The following is a 10,983-nucleotide window of genomic DNA, read 5'->3' as shown; positions in this document are numbered from 1 at the left end:
TTTGAAATGTGGAAGTTTTGAACATCCTGTGTACCAATGTGCCTCACAACTTCCATCTATCTTGAGGGCGGAGTGGGTCGAAGAAAAACGTCAATTCACTGATGAATGTGTAGTATCTACACACTCCCCCAAAATTAGAGCTGAAGGAAAACCTGATGTAATTTTGTTTTAATGGTGAAAAGAATAATTATTGTGTCCCCGTAATACTGCAAGGGAAAGCAATGTGGGCCCAGTTAGACTGGAGTAGAGGAATGCACTGAGGGATTTGACTGGAGATGTTCCAGTCTGTTAGTGGGGTGATCCCCCACTATACCCCCACCCCACACATTATGATAAAAGCAATGAGACCAGGGTCCAATCAATACTCATAATAATCAACACAGAAACAGTTGCAAAGTTTGGAAACACAAAGATCGCAGTTTATTGGAGCACAGAAATCGGGGCGTTCCAAGCCACATAAGTAAACAAGATTATAATCCATTATAATCCAATGAGTGACCAGTGCCACTTCCCGTTTGCCTTTTGCAAAGGGCGACCATCTGCTTCTGGTTTTCAGAACTGCCAGTCAGTCTATCTCCGGACCACTGGCTTGAGATGACAGAGTCTCAACTGTCCCTAAGGGGATTCAGTGCCCGTCGAGCGGCTTTGGTTCGAGTACGCCCATTCTGGAGCCGCTCGTGGCAGAAACCACAGCATCAAAGTTCTCTTCTCTGGCTAGGACCACCCCATCACTCTGCCTGCGACAGAAAAAAAGATGTTAGCACCTACATACATAATCATACAAGACCCTGTCAACTGGCCAGGGCTGAAGCCATGACCAGTGGCCCATATTCTTTTTTGCATCATTTTAGTGTCATGTTTCTGATGTGGATGGTACACACGGCCAAAGGCTGTGTTCACTGGCCATGGGCAAAGGCCATGTCCAGTGGGATGTGGTTAGTTACTAGGAAGAGGGATATGTGCCTTTACCCTATAATGACTGTTTGGTAGTGGGAAGGGAACTGCTTCCCCAGACACCTCCTGCCCACAAACCCCAATCCATTCTCCGACACAGTTGGCTGTCAGTGAGTCTAAAGTTAGTAAAAACCAATAAATATCAGTGCACGAACATCTCCAGGTCACTACGCTCAACCTATTACGGAGACATTTTTTTTTTATTTATAAAGTTTTACACATAGATAATCAAACAATCAGAACAGTTAATACTCAGCAAAAATACACAGATTAACAGAATATTATATATACATAACTTGTAATAAATCAGTAAATACTCAAAAAGTCATCCCACACCTTTCTGTACAAACTCAATTTCCCTTGCCTCTTGAACACCATCCTTTCCATGGATGCAAGGGCAGACATCCCCTCAACCCAATCATCAAGAGTAGGTGCATTCCCAGCCCGTCAGGACCAACTTTTTGCCCAGACAAGCTCCACGGAGTAAGAACTTTTTCCGTGACACAGAGAGATCCTCCAGCAATTCTCCACCTCCCAAAATCATTGTCACAAAATCCAAATCAACATCCAAATTCAAAACACGCAGACAGGCACCACAAACATCATGCCAAAAACCCCATACACGCACACATTCCCACAGTAGATGTTCTAGACTTCCCAGTCCATTGCCACAACACCAGCAATCATCTGAATCCAACAACCCCCTCTTAAACATACGTTCCGGGCTCCAAAACACTCTATTGAGGATCTTTATCCGTCTAGACCGTTCCACCAGATCAATTGCACAAAGTTTAATGTTCGCACACATATCCAACCACATCTCGGGTGAAATCTCACACCCCAATCTCCTTCCCCATTCATCTCTCAAATCAGAATTTTCCTTATAAGCAGACACAATACAATTTTATATTCTGCTAGCAATCGAGCCACCACCTGGCTCCCTTCCTCTAAGAAAGAGATTAACCATTGAGCTTCCTTGGTCCACCACATCACCTATGCATCTTTTTAATTTTCTGAAGTCTTCAGATCGGAAATTATCAATGTGAAATTTCGCTCGCAACTCACGCTCACCAATCCACTCACCATCCACCAACACATCATCAATCCAATGGACTCCACCTAGAAACCAATCAGGCCAAAATAAAGATTTACCTCCAACAGAAATCTGCGGGTTCAACCAAATGGAAGCATGAATAGTCTTAGAAGCGACCGATCCCAATAATTCATGAACCTGTCTCCACGTATCTCTCAGAAAGACTGTCAGAGATGATCTCTTACATAACTTGTTTGTTGCCGTGAGAATCGCCTTTGGGGGGAGTGGGCCCAACAAACTTGCCTCTGCAATTACCCAACTATCAGGTTGTTCCATCAGAAAGGGCACAATGAAATGACTTGAAAAAGCTAGATGATATGCCCTGAAATTCGGCACCCCCAAACCTCCCTTTCCCACTGGCATCTGAAGTTTCCATAACTTTAACCGCGGCGGCTTGTCATCCCATAAAAACGACGGCAACAAACCATCAATTTTCTTCCATAATTAATTTTCGGGGCTGCATTCATTTTTATAGCATTCACTTTGCCCCATAGGGACAAGTGAAGTAAAGACCACCTCAAAATACTCATTTTCAACTCTCTACAACTCTCAGTCATGTTTACCACAACCATCTCATCCACCAGTGGGGTCAGCCATGTACCCAGATATTTTAATTTTCTGTCACACCACCGAAACCCAAATCCAGAAACCAAATTCCTATCACAACATCCAGAAACAAGTAAAACCTCAGACTTAGTCCAGTTGACTTTAAATCCAGCCACCGCATGAAATCTGTCCAGAACATCCAACAAGGCCAGAAGGGACACCATTAAATTCTGCAACAACAATAACAGATCATCCGCATAAAACCACAGCTTTTGATTGGCCCCATGAAAACTCAGACCCCGTATCCCTACATCACACCTCAATGCAATCGCCAGTGGTGCCATGGCCAAAACAAATATCAGGGGGTATAAAGGGCATCCCTGCCTTGTACCCCTCTGCAGTACAAAAGAGTCTGATAACTGCCCATTAGTTCTGACGGCAGCAGTCGGACAAGCATAAAGCAAAGCAATCCATGAAACAAATTCCTCACCTAAATTCATAGCACGCAATACTGAAAAAAGATAGTTCCAATCAATGCGATCAAACGCTTTCTCCGCGTCTAAGGAAAGCACCGCAACATCATCTTCCATATACTGTGCATGCGTCATCAATAACAATAGGTTCCTAATATTGCTAGATGTTCTCCGACCATGAACAAAACCTGACTGATCGGTGTGCACTAACTTCACAAGAAGATTCTGCAAACGAATGGCCAATAATTTCGCAAGAATCTTATTATCAGTATTAATCAAACTGATCGGACGGTAGTTTGAAGTCAAGCAGCCATCCTTATCCTTTTTTAGAAATACCGATATAATGGCGTGACTAGTAGAAGCAAGGAGCAAACCTCCCACCCTGGATTCCATGAACATATCCCGCATAAGTTCCACCACCGAATCAGGTAAGATTTTATAAAATTCAGCAGGCAGACCATCCGGACCCAGAGACTTGCCCGAGTTCAACTTCCCAATCGCAGTTTTCATTTCATCCACAGTCAAAGCCTCACCCAGCATAGCTTTCTCCAAATCATTCACTCTAGGTATCTCTAGTCCATTAAAAAAGGAATCATCCAATCCATTGACACCCAACTCACTTTGATAGAGCTTCGTATAATATTCCTTAAAAGTCTCATTAATCAGTTTCGGATCACAAGTCACCTGACCATTCTCATTTTTGATAGAAGTGATGGATCTTTCTGATTGTTGTTGTCTCAATCTATAGGCAAGCCAATGGTCGCATTTTTCACCATATTCAAAATATGCATTTCAATTCGAACAAATCCTTCTCAGACCTTATTTTCACTTCTTGAAAGGCCCTTTTGACTTTCGTACAGCCCCACGGATACAGATTTCAGAATTGATGGAGGTGTATGTTGCAGAGCTCCATCCTTGTTTCTTAGGGGAGGAAGGCCCTGGCGTATAGCATTATAAAACCCTTGTCCAGAGACATTTTAGGGGGACCCCTTAGCAGAACACCTGTCCCTTCAGTCTTCATCTCACTCCCTTTTCCAGAGCAGAATCCTTTCAGACCAACCATCAAAAAACATCTTTTATTTCAATAAGTCTCACTATACGAAGCCATCCCCGGTTAAATAATGCCAGAGGAAGCAGCACTGCCCTCTGCAGGGAAGAATGCTCCACCTAATTGGACAGCCAACCTGTGAAACTGACTCCTGGGAATTATGTCATTTACAGTCCGGAGAAAGGGAAAGATTAACTCTCTAGAAGCCAGGATGCTGTCCCAAAGAGTGAACATGAACACAGAATAAACACAAATATGCTGCTTATAGCCCCAACTCAAGCAGGGGACTAGAGTCGGATTTTAGCCTAGATGTTGAGGATATATTCTTATACATTCCTTTTGGATAATACACCATTGGGTTGTATTTAGAATTTAAAGCCACACGTGGTGTAGCATCCATTTTTTGTACACCTTTTTGCGCTGTAAACAGATCTTCAGTGCATCTGCTGGGGATTTAGACAAGATATTTTAATGATTGAATTAGCACAGATTTAAACTATATGGGTTGCAATGCCATGGAAAAGCTTCAACCATATTGCAGAAAAAAATTGGGTTATGGTCTGAAGGTAAATTATACAGTTAAAAAAGGAGCTAGTAGTTACAATAGAACAAAGGCAGAAATGGCTGTGCAACAGTACGTTCTTCTGAGCTGGTTCCAGTCCAAAAGAGGGTCTGTAAGTAAGGAGAACACTGCTGGCGATGGGGTGGGGGTCGCATCTCCCAAAGGAATCCAATAAACATAAACACTGCATATCCAGGCAACATATAACAGCCTAGTGAAGGGTCATGTTTTTGGGAATTGCAGGAAGGTCGGTGGTCCTCTAATGTGTACATCTGAGTGTGAAGTTCCAAATGTAAGTGTCATGACTGCGAACAAGGTCCCTCCTTGGCATTTTTGCTTTACATTGGCATTGTCACTAATGCTTCCTTTCTGGATAGGAGGGCCTTGGTGGGCACATTCAGGATTCGCCACTGTCATTCAAAAATTATAATTATATATTTTTTTTATAATGCTTTCGAAGTGCGGACCCGGGATTCGAACCTGTGTTGCTCTGCATGGTCTTGCTTCCAAGATGCGCATTGCCACTGAGCTATACTATGCGAAAGAGTGGTCAATGCAAAAGATTTGGAATTGGATCCGATATTTGACTAGAAACAAAGAAAGGGTGCAGAATAAAGCGGATGGGTAAACTCGTATGCATGTTAGAAGATGGCAGACCTTTGTGGGTGGATCTTAGGGAAGTCACGTTATGTTATGTTTTTGAGTATTGATACCTCCCCAACAGGGGTAACCCAGGCTTTGGTCTGTAGGTGTACAAGTTGTTTGACAACATAAATCCTATTAAAAGAATATTTAAAAGGAACAGGATCATAGAATGGAGTCTGACTAAAGTGTAAAGATAACAGGTTGCGAGGCTTTAAAGAATAAGAAGGCAAAGGAATATGTTGCAAGATCAATGGGAGACTACCAAAGTTCTACTAAAGAACTACTCATATGATTTTACTCTGAAATTAATTGTTCTGCCCCCACCTTTACACACAATTGTTCGTGTTATCAAAGAATATTGTTTTACAGATTTAAGTAGGGTCACTGGGACATAGTTTTAAAGGCTACTCTATTTGTATGAAAGGACACATTCATAAGTACAGATTTACTGCAACTGTGGTCTACCTTATAAACACACACTTGTGTTTGGTGGAAATGAAAATCACAAAAACACACATTCAATGGCTCACACTTATATATACATGTATATTTTCTTAATGTTCACGAAGTCCTTCTGTGTCCATAAACAAACAATAATGGTACTTGGAGGCAGTTACTTCACTGCTCTCGAAGTCTTGGAGTCAGGCTGCTCCTCTCGAGTCTCCTCCTACTCAGTCGAGCCCGGGTAGGCCCACCAGTCACTTCCTCTCTCCTCTCCAGCCTTTTGTAAATAAGCAACACAGGAGAATCTGTGTTACTTCTTTTATCTCCGGTGCTAGGCTTGGGCCTAAACCAATCAGAGACGGTTCCTGCCACCCCTACCCTGATAGGCTGATTACGTGAGCGCCCTATCATTACAAGAGGAGCTGCCGTCCCCACCCCCTCTCCATCTGTATCAGTGTGAGTGCCGGGACCTCCTCTCCACCCCCGTGTTCATCCAGGCTATGATGCTCCTGCAGCTCCCTCCCGCTCCAGGCTGTGACTCGGCATGCCGCGGCCCGTTAGGAGCTTCCCCCCTCCTCCACCATGTGGGCCTCCAGGTCTGCCTCCTGTATGGGCGCCTCTCCAAGGGAGCTGCGGTGGCTATGGAGGTCGTGCTCGTTGGCTGCACAGGTAAGTGTCTGGGATATGGGGGTTGCGGCAGGTTTGTTACTTGGCCTACCACCCTCCCTCCGGTGCCGGTCTGGCAGGCTGCACATGGGACATTGTTTCCCTTTGCATGCCACCGGACCCCACCAGAGTAGGAGGGCGGTCCTTCCCAAGCAGTTTGGTGCGAGCGCGTTAAAGATAGACCCCGCCCTGCCGTTGCCATACCCGCCTTCAGAGTCGCTGCTGTTGCCAAACTCGGCTTCAGAGTCGGTGGTGATTCCCATGCACTCGCGCCCTCCACAATCCTATCGGCCACAATGCCAGCGTCCGCACCATCCACCTCTCCCTCACATACCCCACCACCGACCCAGGCTGATCAGGCAGGGTGGAGCACCTGGACAGGTAGTCAGCCACCAATTGAAACCCAGCTGGACGGTGCAAGGTAAGAAAGTCGAAGGGTTGTAAGGACAAAAACCAACGCAGTACCCGCTGGTTGGTGTCCTTGTGTTTAGCCAGCCACTGCAGGGGGGCGTGATCGGTATACAACATGAACCGCCTCCCCAGTAGATAATAACATAGAGAATCCACTGCCCACTTAATAGCCAGGCACTCCTTCTCAATCATTGAGTACATCACCTTGTGTGTCAGGAGTTTACGGCTTATGAAGCAAATGGGGCGGCGGACCACATCGTATTCCTATGAGAGAACCACACCTAGCCCTTGGCCAGAAGCATCTGTCTGTAGAAAGAAATGCCTGTGGAAGTCCGGGCATTGAAGTACTGGGTATGAGGTGATGCTAATGTTCAGAATTCGGGGATGAGGCGTCGATAATAACCAATGAAGCCTAAGAAGGCTCTTATCTGTTTCCTTGTGGACGGTATTGGATGTTCTGTATTGCTTCTAGCTTGGAGACTTGAGGACGTATAGTTCCCCCTCCTACCAAATGACCCAAGTACTTGGTATCCTGGGCTCTGAGTAGAGACTTTTTTGGGTTGATGTGAAGGCTGGAGCGACTTAAGGTTCTGACTACCTTCTCCAAATGAGCTTTGTGCTCCTCCCATGAAGCACTATACATCACAATGTTGTCCAGGTATGCGGCTGCGTAGCTCTCATGTGGTTGGAGAAGCACATCCATCAACCGCTGGAACATGGCCGGGGCCCTGTGTAACCCAAAAGGTAGTACCTTGTAGTTGAACAACCGCTGTGGTGTAGCTAAGTCTGTTTTCTCCTTATCTGATAGTCTCAAGGGGATCTGGGCTGATCCTAGTCTTTCTAAGAGTTCATCCATCCTAGGCATGGGGTATGCCTCGTATTGCGAGATGGAATTCAGCTGCCTGTAATCCATGCAAAACTGGACGGACCTGTCCAGGTTTGACACCAGGACTATGGGGGAGAACCAGGCGCTAGTGGAGGGTTTGATGATGTCTAGACTTATCATTTCCACTATTTCTTCCCTGATGACTTGTCTTCGGACTCCCGGGATCCTATATGGTCGAAGTCGTACCGTCTGCCCCGTTATGGCTTCGATGCAGTGTTCCATTAAACAGGTTCTTCCTGGAAAGGAAGAGAAGGTCCGCTTGTGTTCATAAAGGGTTTTCAAGATTTCCCCCTTCATTGTTTTCGTTAGGGTTTCTCCCCATTGTGCACCCAAGAGGAGGCTGGGTGGTTCCGTGAACCGGGGTTCCCTTCCTTCTATCCCAATGGGGATCATTACCACCATGGGTGTTGGTTCTGTCCATTTCTTCAGGAGATTGATGCGGTAGACCTTGGTAGAGGGGGTTCGGTCAGGCTGATATATCATATAGTTAACTGGTCCTAGGGCCTCCTTTACTCCATAGGGGCCTCTCCATCTGGCTAGTAGTTTGTTGGTGCTGGTGGGTAACAAGACTAGCACTTGTTCCCCCGGTTGGAAGGTCCTCATGCGGCTTCCTTTGTTATATGCTCGCTCTTGGTTGGCTTGAGCTTGCAGTAGATAGGCTTCTGCCATAGCCCGCACGGCTGTTAGGTGTACCTTTAGATCTTCAGTGTATTCCGTCAACGAGGTTTCCTGAATGTTTTCCCAGTCTTCCTTTACTAAATGCAGAATTGTTCAGGGTTGTCTCCCAAAGAGAAGTTCGAAGGGAGAAAATCCAGTTGAGGATTGAGGTGTGTCTCTCAGTACCATGAGGACTAGCGGTAGTACTCAATTCCAGTCCTTCCCTTCTGGTCCTGTGACCCTTCTTCACATTTTCTTAATGGTCTTGTTGTACCCCTCCACCAGCCCATCTGTTTGAGGATGATAGACTTAGGTGCGTAGTTGTTTTATTTGTAATTGTCCACAGACCTGGCACATGTCAGTAGAAATTAAATTAGTCCCTTGATCAGTGAGGACCTCAGTAGGTATTCCTACTCGTGAGAAAAATGGAATGAGTTGGTCACAAAACTGCCTCGCTGATGTCCCCTTTAATGGGAAGGCTTCCGGATATCGGGTCGCGTAGTCCACAATGACCAGCACATATTTGTGTCCTCTGCAGGCCGGCTCTAATGGTCCTACTAGATCCATACTGATGCGTTGGAAAGGTATGGTGATCAAAGGCATGCGTTGTAGGGGGGCCTTAGCTGGTTTCTCCCCGCTCGTCAACTGACAGGAGGTACACTCCTTGCAGAATTTGGCAACATCCCCATAGATTCCTGGCCAATGGAATATTTTCAGTATGTTCTGTTGGGTTTTCGGAGAGGCCATATGGCCTCTAAAGGGGTGATTGTGGGCTAATTGCAGGATGACAATTTGGTGAGTCTTGGGTAGAAGTAATTGTTCCTTCTGGGTCCCATCTTCCATCTTATAGGCTCTATATAGGAGGCTGTCTCAGGATATAAATCCAGGTCCCTTATTCAGGTCGGGATCCGTTTCCTGTAGAGCCCGTTCTCTGGCTACTTTAAGGATGGGGTCGGCCAAGGTTTCTCCCCGAATGGAGTCTTCGTGATCCTCAGGGTTCCACTCTATTCGTTGGGTGGCATACATGGTACTTCAGCGTGCCAGCCAGTTCTCTCTTCTCTCACTCTCTGTTTTCTTTGGGCCCTTTGTACCTGCTTCTACAAGGTCTTGGGAAAAGGGGGCTTCGGTCCACCAATTTGGGTCTAGGGCTTTCATTGTTTGATGAAAGAGGGGTAGGTCTGTCCCAATAACGACTGGGGCGGGCAATGAGGGTAGGACGGCAGCTCGTAATCTAGCAATGTCAGGGCCTTTTTCCACCTGTATGTTTTTTCACGTCCCCATATATACAACAAATAGGCACACGTATATCAGGTAAGTAAGGTGAGTCACTTACAGTTGGTGAAATGGCGGTCTGCCTGCTTCCGCTGTCCAGTAAGGCTCAAGCTGGGATCCCATCCACCCGGATGTCATGGTATATGGCTCTGAGAACCGAGGCTCCGGGTCCGCTTTCATATACCCAATCTCCATGGGCTCTGTTCCCCTTCTTTTGGGGCAAAACTGGGCAGTGTGGCCCCAGTCACGCGCAATCATTGCATTGAGGCTGGTGGAGCCCGGTTGCCAAAGTGGGTGTTCTCCCTTCTGGTTCTGCCCTTCTATCCTCAGGCCGAGGGGTATGTTCCTCAGATGTTCTCTATCTAAGCAATATGGCTTGAGGTCCCTTGGTCGGGAAGGGTTCGTTGGGGGGCAAGAGGGTCCGGGTGGAGGAGCTTGTTATGAACGGCCTGTTAACCTCAGCCTTCTGGTAGGCAGAGGCAATGTCAACAGCTTCTGCCAGTGAGGGCCGGTGATGTTGACGAGCCCACCTCTCCCTCTCCACCCCTGTGTTCATCCAGGCCATGACGCTTCTGCAGCTCTCTCCCGCTCCAGGCTCTGCCTCTGGAGTGCTACGGGCCGTTAGAAGCTTCCCACCAACTCCACCATGAGGGCCTCCGAGTCCGCCCCCTGAGTGGGCACATCTTAAAGGGAGCCGAGGTGGCCATGGAGGCTGTGCTCGCTGGTTGCACAGGTAAGTGTCTGGGATATGAGGGTTGCGGCGGGTTTGTTACTTGGCTTACCGCCCTCCGTCTGGTGTCGGTCCAGCAGGCTGCGCATGGGACATTGTTTCTCTTTGCATGCCTCCGGACCTCACCGGAGTAGGAGGGCGGTCCTTCCCAAGCAGTTCAGTGCTAGCGTGGTAAGGGTAGACCCCGTCCTGCCGTTGCCAAACCCGGCTTCAGAGTCGCTGCTGTTCCCGAACTCGGCTTCAGAGTCGGCGGCGCTTCCCATGCACTCGTGCCCTCCACAATCCTATCAGCAACAATGCTGGCATCCCCACCGTCCACCTCTCCCTCACAATAAGTCAATAGATTTATTTAAAAAGCTTGTTCACAAAAAACAGTATGTCTGTGTTACCGTCCAAGGGATATACACCATATCCCCCATTTACAACATTAAGAATGTCTCTCAAACTTAAAAACGTAATGGACACACCAGTGCATCAAAGGCAGTCCTGACATGACAATGGCACTCTCACACCAGGGTGCTGATTAAAGGAGTCATTTTGAAGTAGTCAGAGAGAGAAAGGCGTGAAGTAAAAGTAATCCTGAGGAGAGGTTTAGT

At 46.8% G+C, this 10,983-nt stretch overlaps 1 long non-coding RNA gene across 1 annotated transcript in view; it reads right to left on the bottom strand.

The window, feature by feature from the left end:
• Positions 1-389: 389 nt before the first annotated feature.
• LOC138488145 (uncharacterized) overlaps positions 390-10,983 on the bottom strand; it is a 36,261-nt gene continuing 25,667 nt past the window's right edge. Inside the window, exon 2 of the long non-coding RNA XR_011274594.1 lies at positions 390-737. This is a non-coding gene — a long non-coding RNA (uncharacterized lncRNA). The remainder of the gene's footprint in view (positions 738-10,983) is intronic.

This window comes from Ambystoma mexicanum, chromosome 9 (genome assembly GCF_040938575.1).
Source record: "Ambystoma mexicanum isolate Mex_15411 chromosome 9, UKY_AmexF1_1, whole genome shotgun sequence".
Lineage (NCBI taxonomy): Eukaryota > Metazoa > Chordata > Amphibia > Caudata > Ambystomatidae > Ambystoma > Ambystoma mexicanum.
Note: the sequence above shows the minus strand (reverse complement) of the source record. Positions and strands in the feature narration are given on the sequence as shown.